This window comes from Rhipicephalus microplus, unplaced genomic scaffold, assembly GCF_043290135.1.
Source record: "Rhipicephalus microplus isolate Deutch F79 unplaced genomic scaffold, USDA_Rmic scaffold_19, whole genome shotgun sequence".
In the NCBI taxonomy this organism is placed as follows: Eukaryota; Metazoa; Arthropoda; class Arachnida; order Ixodida; family Ixodidae; genus Rhipicephalus; species Rhipicephalus microplus.
This window is the reverse complement of record NW_027464592.1, coordinates 6,720,590-6,736,411: the sequence shown is the minus strand read 5'-3', so window position 1 is coordinate 6,736,411 and position 15,822 is coordinate 6,720,590. Positions and strand designations below refer to the sequence as shown.

The 15,822-nt window shown below is 39.8% G+C and overlaps 1 long non-coding RNA gene across 1 annotated transcript; it reads left to right on the top strand.

Moving 5' to 3' along the window:
* The first annotated feature begins 2,758 nt into the window (after nucleotides 1–2,758).
* Nucleotides 2,759–14,767, top strand: LOC142785198 (uncharacterized). Its single transcript, XR_012888867.1, has 4 exons — nucleotides 2,759–3,011; nucleotides 5,905–6,014; nucleotides 9,559–9,768; nucleotides 13,920–14,767. It is a non-coding gene; the product is annotated as an uncharacterized LOC142785198 (long non-coding RNA).
* The last annotated feature ends 1,055 nt before the right edge of the window (nucleotides 14,768–15,822 follow it).

The window sequence follows — 15,822 nt, the reverse complement described above, 5'->3', positions numbered from 1 at the left end:
TGGAAAGCTTTTTATGGAGTATATGGAAGGATAAGGAAACATAAGGAAACTTATGGAGCATACGGAGAGTTCATGATGGAAGGATAAGGAAAGTGTATGGAGTGTACAGAAGCTTTCATAAGGAAAATGCAGAATGTAAGGTCTTACGAAAATATACAGATTTTGTAAGGTGCTTACGAAAATGTGCAATAGTGTATGAAAGGCATGTGGATTGTTGCAAAAATGTGGAAACTCTACAGTTGTTGTCACATTTTAAGCAGGAAATCCGAGCTCTATAAAGTTATAAATGAATGCACAGTGACATATATAGTACAAAAGAATAATGCAGCCTAGTCTGTGTTGTCAGTCACCGCTGTTCGCCCTTTTCCAGAATGAATAACACTTCTGCAGAAGACCAGGTGCTAAAGTCTGTCGCACGGAAAATGTGTCATTCACAAGGAATGACAATAACTGTCATTTTACTTGCATGCTGTCACACGAAAACAAATCAAGCAAAAAAAAGCATAACTTCAAGGGCTCGTTTTTGGTAGAAACAATAATAATGAGAACTAAATTCAATGTGAATGAACTTGTCAATATTAATGAAACTGTTCTCATTAACATTGGCAGAGAGAAATGTCATTTTAAAATATCGGCCATGAGCTTAGCTCTCCTGAGCACCGACAAAAGAAATGAAAATCTATGAAAACTAATTGCATGTAGCCTAAAAATAATTTTTTATTGATAGTATGTGCTCCTACAATATAAATACAGCTATACACAACTTGCCACAGCTTCACGACAGAAACGAGGTAGGGGCAGAGGAAGTGGTCAGAAAAATAATTAAGTATGAGAGCACAACTGATATGTACAAACACATAATGGTGCTTATCACTGATGCACAGATGGTCGTGTATAGAGCTGGGTCGTTTTGGTATTGTCAAAAGCATTGTTTCAGACCACCATGCAGATTACGCTTCAATTGTAGTGCTACATAAGACACAACTTATGGGCCAGCTTTAATGAATAAGAAGATTATAGGTTAAACAAATGCTTTAAAATATATCATATCATGGCTGCATGGACGCATACAAGCTATGTAAAGCGCAATAAAGTGAGGACGCATGAGCTTCTCTTGATGCTTCAGTTCTACATAGATGCTTCAACTGTGCTGCAAAGAAATTTAACCAATGTCTGTGTGTGCAACATTGTCCATTTTAAACTATCTATATGTATACATAAAATTCCTACTGCGAGTTAAGCTACGTAGCACTCCATAACTCTTCCTTTTATTAAGGGCAATTTTTCAAACAATCAACATTATTCATTTTCTGTCTGATGACTTCGTGCCCGCAATTCTTGGTTTGGCTCGATCACAATTGTGCAGCCCTTATTTTGGAGGAATCAAAAAACATCAACCAAAATATATTTTGGAACTGCTTCTCGGTGATATTGCCTTCCCTCAACTGCCACAGCTTGAGATGAGTCATATAGCAAGTCTTGCGCATACCTAGGGCCTACCCTTGAAGAAACTGGTCCGGCTGTGAAATGCTCAATTTTTCTCAAATAAATTTTTTGGTTTGAGTTTTCTCACTTCTCGAGTCCCTTCACAATCAATCAGACCCATTGTTCCCCTTAGTCCTTAATTTTGTTATATTATAAAATAAATAAAAAAATTAATAATGAAAATAAAAATCATAATAACTGTTGCGCAAAAAACACAGTCCCACATACGTACTTGAACGCAATATTGCTTTTATTTTGTTTTAGAACCTAAGGCATTAGAAAAGATAGCAGTACAATAAAAACGTTGAAAAAAAAACAAAAAAAAATTAAACTTGGCGGGACTCGAACCTGCGCCACCTAGTTGTGCTCGCGTACGTGAACTGAGTGCGTTAGCTTGGTAAGCTATTCGCGCTGAAGATACCTTGGTGTTTAAGTTATGTATATAAATTTGCTTTTTACACGCTATGTGTTGGTATATTTATGTACGATATGGGATCGTATCTATTGTTGTGTGCATATGTTTTGGGATTGTATATACGTCACATGCTTTTCGCATGTCTTTCAACTATAGATTGCTGCACCGCCGTGGATGAAAACAAGTATTTTTACACCCACACACAAGCTTGAGCAGTTGAAGGTTGTTTCCCGGGGCTCTCTTGCGATTGAGTCGGCCACCACAGGGAATTAGAGTGATACGCCATTAATCCCTGCATCTAGCTGTATTCCACTTAGTAGCTCTATCGCTTGATGACAAAATGGAGCGCGGGGCGCGACGCTATTGCGCACGACCATGCCTCGCGTAGCGGCGACATCAGCTGATTGCGCCGGCCGGCTTGCTTCGATTTGCTTCAGAGCAAAGAAATGTCATACCTTGAAAGATTGCGTACTGCACTATGTCAAAATGTTACTGCTTTGTAGCCATCCTATGATTCATTGAGAATTGATAACTCTGATATCACTACTGTAGAGCTTTGCGTCGGCGACACGCACCGAACGTGAAACCGCACTACGTCTGTCGTAGAAGCAGTAGGAGGCTGTCGTCTGCTAGAACAAAAACAAAACAAACACCTGCGAAAATATTCATAAGTTGTAACTTGTTTTTTGAATAACCGTTTATCACTTTTAAAGTTATTTTGCCAGATAACATACATTTTTTTTTCAGTTTATAGCAGTGACAGAAGTTTTTTTTTTATTTTTCTCACACAGCTATCCAAGTCAAATCCATTCACAGCTAAAGCCACATGTTGTTTGTCTTCTTTGTTTCTGTGAGCATGCCGTTTCGGTGCGTGTCTTATTTGTTCGCGCTGCTACACACGAGAGCACGAAATGTTCAATTTACGCAAGGAAGCGCCGTTCCTCGTTCGTGTGATGTGCTAAGATTGCGCCCTATTCCCGCGGTTGTCCGAGTGCGGATCAAGTGCGAGTCGTCCAAGGAATCGGCGGGTTGGGCGGGCGCTCGAAGGACTCCGAGGTGACGGCTGACGCCTGTGGTCGCTTCCCTCAGGACAGTGTGAAAGAAACTAAAGGTAAGGGGGACACTTTTTTATGTAGACCAAGTATGCCACTCAGTGCAAGTGTGTGTTGTTGCACTCGAACCAGGCGTCGTGAAACGGCAACCTTACGCGCCTTTGCGAGTGCGGTTGCCGATTCGCTTTGACAACGATAACGCCAGCAGAGCCATGGCGCATCGGCGCGGCCTTACTGGAGCTAATTCGAGACAACTGCGGCAACATGCATGTGTATGGTGATCGATTTTTTCATATGTGCAATGTAGTGAGGAAGACGCACACGGCGCTTGCTACGTTGTTGATTAAACGAAGCCTGCAGTGCCAATTCATGCAAAGCAGCATTTTGTTTACGTTCGCGGGCGATACATTTTGTAACTTGGCTCGATTCACCTAGCCAACCGCATAAGTGGGTTGTTTAGCATACGTTCACGGTAGAGCGTTATTATGCCCCTAAACAGTGGCGTGTGCTTGTTGAAAGATATAATGTGTGTGCCTAGTGTAGAGAGAGAGAGAGAGGTGTTCGTGCAATCTGCATGTGTACCTGCAAGACGCCTTTGCTTGTAACTAATAATGTACCGGCCAGCACCTACATTGTACGCCTGACTTTGAAGAAAACTTGCATGCACAATGTGAGATTTTGTAATCTGCCAGAGTTGCTTTTTATAAAATAATACACTGCCAGCATGTTCAAAATTTGTTTCGCTGCTGTGTGGCAGGGGTGCGGTTATCACGCTGTTGTGTAGTTGCTGATGCAAGCACTTATAGTTTTGATGCGTTAATATTTCTCATCTAACTCATCAGGTGTTTGGCTGTTTCAGCACAAACAAGGCAAAGAGAGAAGGAAGACGGGTAATGACAGGACCAATGCCGACTTTTGTTTGCAGGAGAATACCCATGTTGGTGTATTTATTGTGACAGCCTTTCTGTGTTGCTTTTTTGCCCAATTTATGCAACAACAAAGTTGTCAGCAATATGAGAGAGAACACTGAAATTAGCTTTTAAAGATCATGGTGACTAAATGCCTAGTAACTCACAGCACAAAGTAACAACAAAAGACATCAGTATGATCAATGTGGATGAGTACAGTCTTGCATCTAAAAAATATATTGTGCAAAATGTTGCCTAAGTAAGAAACCTCTCTATGTTTGCAAATAGTGTGACGTCACTTCGAGCACCGTGCCAGCCATTCCCTCCCTCTGTGCAAGGGCTGGTTGGCAAGGAAGTTGTTTGTGACGTTCCTGATAGACCACCGAGATGTATGCGATTCTAAACCTGTAGCCTAATATGTACGTAATCTTTTGTGCAGTTACATCGCTGCATCTGACACCTACAACTTATTTGCATATTTACATTGCTCCCTTAGGACCTAACACACAAACTTGTTGTTTGCATTGTCACTTCATGAATATCGAGCGGTAAAGGTACTGAGTATATGTGAAACAAGAATCTCTGCTTATTACATGAACAAATATGAGGCCTTCGATAAAACGAGTTATACCTTTATTGAGCTTGCGTACTCGTCGGGGCGATTCATACATGCAGCTTCAGCAAATGGTATCTTCCAGCCCGGTGACCTTGCAATTTTTTTCTGCACACAGCGCAAACACCGAGATGTACCCACTCGCAGATGGTCACGTCAAGCGCATATTTACCTTGACTAAAATGTCGAATCAAGTTTTTTCATCGACCGGTCCCTGCCATGAGTGCTAGTCTTCGTAAACAAGACACATTGTTATTGACACTGCACACACCACACTCAGTATTCTTAGTTGAACCGATATTCTCAATACCTTTCAATGCACACTACATGCCGCAATCAACAGTGCACATTTTTGAAGACTATGCCGCTGTTGCTCGCACAGGCCACTACGTGTGTTCACTTCTTCAAGATAAACAGACAGCGTGGCAAATATTTTACTACACAGTTTACCACACAGCTGGATGTTTGCTGACACATACTACAGCTAATTTCGACATTGTAACGTGAAGTGTAAGCTTTGAAAAATTAAAACTTGCCCCAAACACCGCACGACTGTACCGGGCTGAGCCACCAGCGGGAGTGTTTTTCCAGCCACACCTTTTACATGTGCCAGTGACATCATGCTGTGACGTACCTCGGTAGGGGCCTATCGCTGCATACTTTATGTGAATGAGGGTCCTGTTAGTGAAAGCAGGCATTGTTGATTTCGTAACTTGTTCATGCCCAACTGGACCTTCATTTGCACAAGTTGTCTGACTGATATTCAGGCGAACTTTTGTGTAATAAATTTACAGTTGGCAGTCTGTGCTTGCCCCATACTGTTGTTACTGGTGTTTCTTGTTGTTACTTTGCACTGCTCATTACTACTCACCTACATAAACTAGCCTATCTTGCCGCTGTTTTGGACAAGATGCACCAGGCAAGTGCGATAGTGTTCATAACTCTAAATTCTCGAGCAAAATTGATCGTTTCATATTCAGTTAGTTGCATTCATATCAGTACATTATAAAAAATTATTGATTAAACATGAATCCGTGTTCCTTTACATAATGCTCACAACTTTTATATCAAATTGAATGGTGTTTATAAAAAACATGGGTTTTAGCTAAACTTCATGCTCTTTTCTCGAAGAGCTGACAAAACGCTATTGCATGCTTACTTGCCATGAATGGGACTGTGTTCTAAATACATTGCAATTCTTCACCGGACTGCCAGCACACTTCACATTGGGGGAACATTTAATAACCATGGATTGATTAATTAAGAACGGAAAGAAAGTAGCGGCAGGCCGGGATACTTGATATTGGCATCCGTTTTGCTACCCAGCGCATTATCATGCAAACTTCCTATAGAGTGGTTATGCGTCTTGCATGTGTGTCAGTAAACCAAGAACTTTGGGTAGAACTATATTTATCTTACAAATGGTTGCAGGACTGTGGAGGCTGTAGAGCTGCTTAGGAATGGTGGAATCCCTGGACATGTGTTCAACCTTGTTGCATCAGCTCCTTGGTGTTTTCACGGCATCTTTACAGATGTGTTGGGTGAGTAAAGCAAGCAGGTTTCAACACAAGGAAAAGTATAATATGGCAGCACCTCTTGTGCGTGCCTTACATCCCAAGTATATCAAATATTTATCTTGCCTTGTGGCCTGTAATTTTTAAAGAGACACTTCTTTTTGCTTTATATTTGAGTCTTGATGCTTCGACAGCAATGTATTTGTGTTTGACAGTAATTGTTCTTGAACAAATAACTGATCTCAATAATGACAAAACACCCTTCATACTTGGTCCTTAGCATAAGCTAGCACTTATCTGTAGAGATTCAATTATTCATTTTTTGCTGGGATGATAATGGGCAAGTAGCAAAGGCAAGTTCAGATTAGAGTGGTCGGTGACGTCTGTTTAGGCTCTGCCATATTGCTTTGCAACCAGAGTTACTTGTAGCCACATATACAATGAAGCCACATGACGTGCATTCTAAATGAGATTACCATATCACATTTCACTGCATCTTAGTATGTGCCAAACAAATGCAGATATCATTAGCTAGCCACTATAAAGGGATCCTAAACCAACACAAGGTTGAAATTTAGTCGTGGTGTTGCAGCTGTGTATGACTCTACAATGGATACATAGCCGTGATAATTTGTCTATATGTGGTCGCAATAGTAATGTTACACACATTGTACGATACAAAAGAGGTCCTCGCTTATTTCGCTTTTTTTCACTATGCTTCTTTCTTGTATCTTCTTGCCATGCGCTCCTCCTCACTGTACAAGGAGCAAGAGCAGTGGGCATACAAACACGTATTTAAAAAAAAATGTTGTAAGGTGAGCACTGAGAAGCTGAACACTTCCAAAAGGCTCAAAGAGGTAAAGGTATTGTTTCTTGCTACTTTTTGGGTACCCATAGCTAGTTGTGCTGCTGCAGTTAAAAATAAGTGAAATGTTAAAAATTAATTGGAGATGGTTTGGCACCCATAATTGCAGTTACATACAGAACTAGGTTTCAATGCGTAAGCAAAATCTGTTTACTCTAAATCAATCCTAATGATATCTGAAATTCAGGAAATATTCACAGAAAAGCTCAGGAAAAGGCTAAGTGGTTGCCCCTCGAATGTGAAGGAGATACCCTTCTTCTAAAAGGTCAATAGACAGTCTAGTAGTCTCGATATTACATGCACTATAAAATATTCTGGTGTGGTGCTTTTCATGCATGTTATAATGAGAGGGGTTTTTAATAGAACTGTTGTCACTTTGCCCTGCATTGCTGAAATTGTTCACATAGTTATAATACATGAATCACTTTATGCCTTTTGATTTTATGCAAATGGTTTGCTTACCCAGTCGGTTTAACTTGATTTGCATAAAATCATAAATGCTCTAAAATTTTTTTTACTATACAGCAGGTTTACTTTTAAAATACGCGACCATTGATGTGAACGCAGTTGGTGGCGTGCTTGATTAATCCTTCACTATCACCACTCTAACTACTCCTGCTACAGTGCATAGTGTGACAAAAGTAATGGTACTTAACATTACTGGCAGCATACACTTCTATGTCTCAAAATAGGTTAAAAAGCCTGGTAAAAATGTGTGTACGTTTTTTTTTTCGCTCCAACTAAATATTCGGGTCTACTCAAAGTAGCTTCCACTCTTTTAAGTTCCTCAAACTTTTAGGTGTTCAAAAGAAGTATCAATGCCATATACTTTCTTTGTCAGCCTACTCACCACTCTAATAATGAGAATTACCCGACAACATTACTCAGGAAAATATAGGGATGTTATAAAAAGTAATGTCAATTCAATTGTCAAAAAATGTCAACCCATTAGTAACTTGCCGCCAAGTTACGTTTTCGTTCACTTTTCTTTTCACAATTTTGTTAAAGTTATTTTTGATAACATCACCTATAGTTTGTTTGGCATCATTGTCTGCTAGTTCTCATTATAATGTGTTCAACAAAGACAACAAACCCTTAAATTTATAGTTCTTTCCTTTACTCATGAATCTGAAACAGTGAATCTCAGTAATCTTAGCGGTGACTTGTTTTTTTTTATCAGTTGTGCATGTATTCAAGTACATGCATTTAGGTGGGAGGGCGAACTATTGCCTCCTCCTGTGACTAGCAGATTTTCTGAGAACGGACAGATGCATAATGCTGCCAAAGAAGTATAGGGATATTGGAAGTAATCGTAACGTAATTGCAATCGTAATGTAATTGCCAGTAGGCAAAAAAAAGGTGTCCCATACTCGCCATAATGGTAACAGGCAGCGCTGACTGACTCTTCCATGTATAAATGCACATATATACCGTACAAAATGGAAGAGGGATAGCCGCCATGGTAGCTCAGTTGATAGAGCATCGGACATGTTATTCGAAGTTCGCAGGCTCGGTCCCTGTACAGGGCAGGTTATCTTTTTTTTTTCCTGCCCCGCCATGGTGGTCTAGTAGCTAAGGTACTCGGCTGCTGACCCGCAGGTCGTGGGCTCGAATCCCGGCTGTGGCGGCTGCATTTCCGATGGAGGTGGAAATGTTGTAGGCCCGTGTACTCAGATTTGGGTGCACGTTAAAGAACCCCAGGTGGTCCAAATTTCTGGAGCCCTCCACTACGGCGTCTCTAATAATCATATGGTGGTTTTGGGACGTTAAACCCCACAAATCAATCAATATCTTTTTTTCCTTCTACTTTTCTTTCTTCACAATTACAACACTTCTATTCTTCTTGAAGATTTTCTGGTTTAAAAAGGTACCTTATAATCTGAAGAGGCAAACAGAATGTGCCAGTGTACGAGTTAGCTCTTGTAGTGGTTACAAGTAAGATATGTTTTGAAGAATAAATCATTCTGCCACTTGCCTAAAGAATGGCTACAGGACATGGCGCTAGATGCACTTTGTTATTTTTGAATCAAGCTATCTTGTATTCTATTTTTATAAATTACATGGGATACACATGACGGTATCACACACTTTAACGCCACAAAGATTATACAGTGAACAATGTTATAAATGCGAAATTGCATAAGGATAAGGTGAAAACTGCACCCTCAACGAGAATGTACAGAAAGCACAGGGTGCAGGCGTCATTCCTTCTGCCCGTGCTTTTCAAGTGCGAGCTGTTTTCACCTCGTTCTGACCAACTAACTAGATTGAGATGTGTTGTTATAGTGCAAGAGGGTGCTCCACGGGAAACTAGGTTTGTCTCAAAGTCTGTGTGTGTCTTTCAATCTATATGGTGCCCGGTTCAAGAGTTCATGCAGACCAGATCGTGTAAAACAGGACCGTGTAAAATGGACCGTGTAAATAAAATAAAATGGACCATGTAAATAAACAGGATCGTGTAAAATGTCGTTTTCGTGTGCAACTGTAGTTGTGGTTGTGCTGAATGACCTTTCTTTATATACACTACATAACAAACTTGCTTCTTTAGAGTCGAGTGCATCTTCGGATCGATTGTAAATGTTTGCATATGCCAGGCCTTAAGTTTTATAAGAAATTCCTCAGTGTGCCACGAGGAAATGTGTGTTCAGCGAAAATTTGTATATCATTATATACAACTCTTAAAGCCTCGTCTACAACTTTATGCAGGTTGACCTTGAGCAGAAAACGAGGAGCGGCAGCAGCCCCCAGAAAAGAGCAAGCACCCTCCAAGCTCCCGAAGCTCTCTTCGACAGAAACAGCAATGTCACTGTGTGGCATTGAAAACCATTGCAAGGAGTGCCTTATCAGTACACTGTGCTGCTCTTTCATCGCAGAAGACGAAGTTGACCACTCCAGAGGAACTTCACGCTGTGTATTGTGAGTGCTTCAGTGGTTTTGTTTTTGTCCAGCCAGCAGTTAAGAAATCATGTGTCAGATTCAGCCAGGATGGCTAGAGGGAGTCGGGCAGGCATGTTTGGACATTTGTCTAGCCAAGTAGTGCCAATTTTCGCACTGGTCCTGTTGGAGTTACTGCCAGAATCACAGAAGCTACGTCACCTCTCTAAATGTACAGATGTGTCGGGGAACATTAGCTGCATTAGGTTTTTCTATAACTGATAGCTGTCAACATTCTTCATTATACAGGAGTTTTGTTCCTCACTTATGGGTGTAAAGCCCTCTACAGAAAAAATGCAACACGTCTACTTCCAGAAGACTCCGAGGCCCTACATGTAGGTTTTTTCGGCTTGTATCATAAGCACCTCGTTTGGGGTACATGAACATTTTATAAACATGTACAGCGAAAATTTTGGGTGGCTGGTCGTTTTGTCATCTTGTTCCTCGCAGTATTCTTAAGCATGTTGTGCATTACGTTGTCAATCTGGTTCATGTGCATAGAAGACATTACGAAGTTTCAGGCTACAGTATAAAAAGCCTGGAAGCAAGCTATCAATAATTTTTTAACAGAGTTGCTTAATCTGATACATGATACATCACTAAACTTTCCTGCGTATTCATCAATGTAAGCTCGTCTTAGTGTTATCCAAAATGAAGATGTGAGTCGACAGATGGAAACATCTAGTGGGGTAATCAGGGTGAACAGTAGAAGTGCTTCAGACAGGCTGGCCGATGTTGCGATAGGAGGACCTATTTTTAGAAGTCACCTTGTCATCCTTGGCGTGTTAGTTTAAATTGGGTCAGTAATGACATCATCTATTGGTATAGGCGTGTGTGCCTGTTGGAAATGTTTGTCTGAAAAAAAAAACCTATAACGCAGAAGAGTGCAGCCCTTGCTTCTTTTCAAGTTAGGTTGCGCTGATACAAAGTGTTCTCCTGTTGGAGGTTGGGGGTAAGGGAAGCAAAAAAAAGATAAATGATAGAAAAGAAGAAAAAAGAAGAAAGAAAAGGGGAATGCAAAGTAAAAGTAGTGCTACACTGCTCCTACTTTGCATCCCCCCTTTTTTCTTTTTTTTCCCTTGTTTTATTTTTTCACCTTTTTTGTTACATTTGCATTGTCCCATCTAGTGCATGAATCAATGACACATGGCTTTGCTATAGCAAAGATGCCTATGTGGTGTTGGATTGAACAGTGCATTGTACATCATTTAGTTAATTACAGACTGATCAGTCTTGCAATAAGTGCTTCCTGTCTATCACCACACATGTTCAATTGAAAAGTTTGTGCTTGGCTCTTAGTATGCTGGTATATAGCTTGTGTCTTGGACTACTCAAAATGAATGTTATTTTGCTGCTGTTTATGGTAATGAATTTATCCAACATGAAAATATCTTGCCTTGTGAACTTTGTCAGACCTGCCTTTCTTTTTCTTTCCTATGCAGGCATTGTATGTGAGGGAGGCAGTAACAGAGAGGTGATAGCTTGAGCTTCGGAAGAATAAATGCTGGCAGTGAGGCAATTACGCATCAAACATCCCAGCCATTTTGCCAACCGTCCTAAATGTGTTTTGAAAAAAAAAATATTGTGCTCGTTTACTGTATTTTTCTGAAAACAGCAAAATGCTAAAGTATATCGCAGAGAACAAAATATTAGGCCACGTTGGTGCCTTCTGGACTTCCCAGGATGTCGTCTGGGTGTTGTTTGTAAAAAGTAAAGTGTTTCGAAAATACTGCCTCTTCTACACCAAATTCGGTCTTGGTATTAAGTAAAGGTGCTTGTGTGTAGTGCATGAAGCTCAGCAGTAATATTAGTGCAAGTTTTTTGCCACATCAAAAGCATGGAAGCAGTTCTCTTTATATGGCAAGTTATATGATTACACTTTGTCTTAAAGTAGAAATGAATTTTTGAAGTTTTCTTATGATGGCTGTTTTCTGCATTTGATGTACGACAGCTTCCGTTCCGAAGTTCCCCATGGCTCTCAATAGGAGACTTCAAAAATCATTTTCCTCATTTAAACAAAATTTGTAATGATAACACTTGCCATGTAACAAGAACTGTTTATTTGCTTTCAACTTACATATAAAAGTAATTTTCAATTAGACAAACACACAGCTCAAATTGCATCTCATTGTGGACAAAAATGATTATATAGTGATATTTGTAATCTGGACCTAACATTATTTTTTTTCGTAAAATAGAACTTCTGTGCAGTGAGTATTTGTGGCTCAAATATTCATACAAAATGCAGTATTGCCATACAAGAAATGCAAACGATAAACAGTTTGGCGGAATTCTTCAAAGCCTATGTAGCAGAAAAATTGCACTAATGTTACTTGACTTCAAATACTTTAAGAAGCATCTTTACTTAATATGTAGATCAAATTTGATGTTGCGAGAAAAAGCGGTACTTTGAAATTTTTCTCACAAATAACACCCGCACGACATTCTGCGAAATTCTGAAGGTACCCACGTGACCACTACTCTTTTCTCTTCAAAACATTTCTGCAAATAACTATTTTCAGAAGAGTAAATTACCATCATTTTTTAAACTATACATCTGTGATGGTCGCCAGGCAGCATGGTTTGTATGTTTGGTGTAGAATACCCCAGTGCAAAAAACAACAAATGGCTGAGCATCCTTTGATGCTCGGGCAATTTCGAAAGCATTTGTTTGTTAGCAGCAATTCAGTTAAGCCCTTGTCTTTATGCTTAGGCCCAGAAACAAAATACAAGTAACTAAAGTAGTCCTAAGAGTCATGTAGTCTCACTGTTCCAAGGCTTGTGGAGCCTATTTTAGTGCAAACTTCACCATTTTTTTAAAATTCAGATTCAACCAACAGGTTTTGGAGGCACAGTGCATTTTCAGCTAACTTGTTTCACACCAGTTACTTAGATAAAAAGTGGAAAGTAGAGGTAAAAATACCATTTTAAAGGCATTGTAGGTAAAAACAAAAAGGACTGCTTTCTTTTTTTGTGTGGTGCTTTGCCTGAACGCTGTGCTTTTTGTGGTATAGTTCATTGTCTAGTGAACATAGGCCTTAAAAACTAACATTAGCCATATTGAGGTCGATTTCTTGGTTATAGTCATAGGAGGCATATAAATAATTATGACTTCGAACTTGATTGTTGTTTTGAAGATTTTTTCCTTGCATAATATTATTTGAGAGTCTTAGTCAATTTTGTTATAAGAAAACGTGATGTCATAATAGGGTCACTTTTTGTAAAGTCGTTCAGTTCTACCTTACCTTTTACATTCCTAATAGAGCAGTTATTTTCAATATCGGTATTTAAAATGAAATGAGCATGCTGTAAGTAGTAAGGTGTAAGCACTTACAGATAGTACATGCACCCAACTTTTCTGTTGGCAGTTTATTTCTGTTATTCTTGATTTATATGTGGGGTTTCACGTCCGAAAACCACTATATGATTATGAGAGATGCCGTAGTAGAGGGCACTGGAAACTTCGACCACTTGGGGTTCTTTAACGTACACCCAAATCTGAGCACACGTGCCTACAGCATTTCTGCCTCCATCGGAAATGGAGCCGGGGTTTGATACCGCGACATGCGGGTCAGCAGCCGAATTACTGTTACTCTTGCTCCCCTATATGTGTGCAGTTCGGTTATAGTTATCTGGCTTGCACAGATTTTTAATGGCACCTGCCTGGTCCTGCTTGCTTTCATGGGGATTTAAACCTTCATAAGTTGCTTAGGTTTAACTCTCAAAATTGTTCAAGATGCCAATTTTGTGCACAAACTGTATAGTATAAAGGCAGCAGATGTACATGCACACACTATTAAATGAACACAGAGAGCTTTCACTTGCAGTTCCTAAAGTTTTACTGTGCAGGAAGCGTTTAAATCATAATTTCATAAGGACATAATAATCAATTATCTCTACCATTGAAAATCGTGACAACCTAGTTATTTTCACTGTGATAAGCATGCTGTTTTTTTTGATGTGGCAGAACTAATTTATACACTCATTCCTTCTATTATTCACATATGCATAACATGAAGGATTGTGTGTCTTAAATTTCAGTTTCATTCTGTGTGTTATATTTCTTATGCATGTAAACTATTGTGCTAACATGTGTCTCTGACATTATTTGTGCCAATTATTTTCATTTCCAGGTGCCTATGAAGGACACATAAGTTCTATCGCTGTGACCTTCAAAATTTACAGTGGTGCCGGAGCCTCAAGCAGCATTTCGCCGATCTCCACAAGGCATTCATGAGATAAACACAGCGCCACACTTTCACAGTGCTATGATTATTATTTATGTTTAAACATTTCGTTCTAAAATTGCTGTTACATTGTGCCACAATCCTGTGGCTTAGGTGGAGCTCGTGAAATTGCGGTGCAGTCACCTCATTTGTGTACGATCAAACTGCAATGTCACTATTCACAGCTGGAGCATACAGACAAATAAAAAAACATATTGATTGTAGCAGGGCTGATGTGTATATTAGTGCTTCTCTATTGATAATAATAACTTTATAAGTTCTTTAAGTCTTGCTTAGAACACTGCATTAATGTGTTGCAATGTAACCACCATTTATGATCGCTAGCATGTTAATTTAGAAGTTTTGTAATGTATTTTATTTAAAAGGCAATTGTGCTTCTGCATCACAACAATTAGTAAGATGCCGATGATTCAATCCCTCATCATGCACATTTAAGAAATATTGTGATTTGTACACAGTATTGCATGTACTCAAGATGTGGACGTCTATTCAATTTACACATTATATTGCTTTGCACTAGATTCACACGTAACATGCACACATTTCAGTAATTTCCGCATGATACGCCTTTCCATAAGATGCGGAGTCCGCATCATACGTCTTATGCGGAGCCCGCATCATACGTCTTATGCGGAGCCCGCATCATACGTCTTATGCGGAGCCCGCATCATACGTCTTCCATATTCCAATAATTCCGTATGTGAGGTCTCCGCATCTTACGGAACGTTTCAGTAGGGATGGGCAGGATCCGAACCTGCAACCTTCGACTGACGTATATGTATGCATATATATATATATATATAAATATGAAAGTAGATGCGCTTTCACATAACAACTGTTTATTGTGCCGACGTTTCGACAGGAACCCTGCCTTGAAAAAGACAGGGTTCCTGTCGAAACGTCGGCACAATAAACAGTTGTTATGTGAAAGCGCATCTACTTTCATATTTATAACCTTGCGGCAACCGAAGTTATTCTTCTGTATATATATATATATATATATATATATGTTTATATATATATATATATATCTATATATATATATATATATATAAGGGAAAGAAGTGTATACCTAAGGGTTCGTTTTACCGTGTTTTAACACAATATGAATCAGATCTAACAGACAGTAATGCCAAGGAATGTACAAGGGAAGTTATTAGAACCAATGGAATGTAAATAAGAAGAAAGAAAAGAAAGAAAAGTGGATGAAAAAATAACCAGCCGTGAGCAGGAAACGAACCTACGACCTTCGAATAACGCGTTCGATGCTATATGTATATATATATATATATATATATATATATATATATATATATATATATTGTTGAGACTTTTATTGGCGGACCCTTGTCGAATATGCTTGACCGCGACAGTCAATGCGCGTACGGACTCTCTGTACGAGCTGCTGCTCTTTTTGCTAAAAGGGCGACCCACTAGAAGGCGCTGGAGAGGACGAGCCACTGTTCGAAGGCTTCGCCACAACTACCCCGGGTACGAAGAGGGAGCCGCCTGGCGACCTAACAGCTAGTTACTATGCGCGGGTATTGGTAGGCTTTGGGGCGCTCCACGTTGACAATGTCGCGCCCTTGACTGCGCATGTCTGAAGATGGCTCAATGGGTTCGATCAAGTAATTTACAGGGGAAGTGCGTTCGACGACACGGTAGGGGCCTTGGTATTTGGGCAATAGTTTTGAAGATAGGCCAGTTGAAGTGGTAGGGATTGAGAGCCAGACGAGCGCTCCAGGGAGGAAATTCGGCGCAGTATTGCTGGTGTCAGCGCGAATGCCTT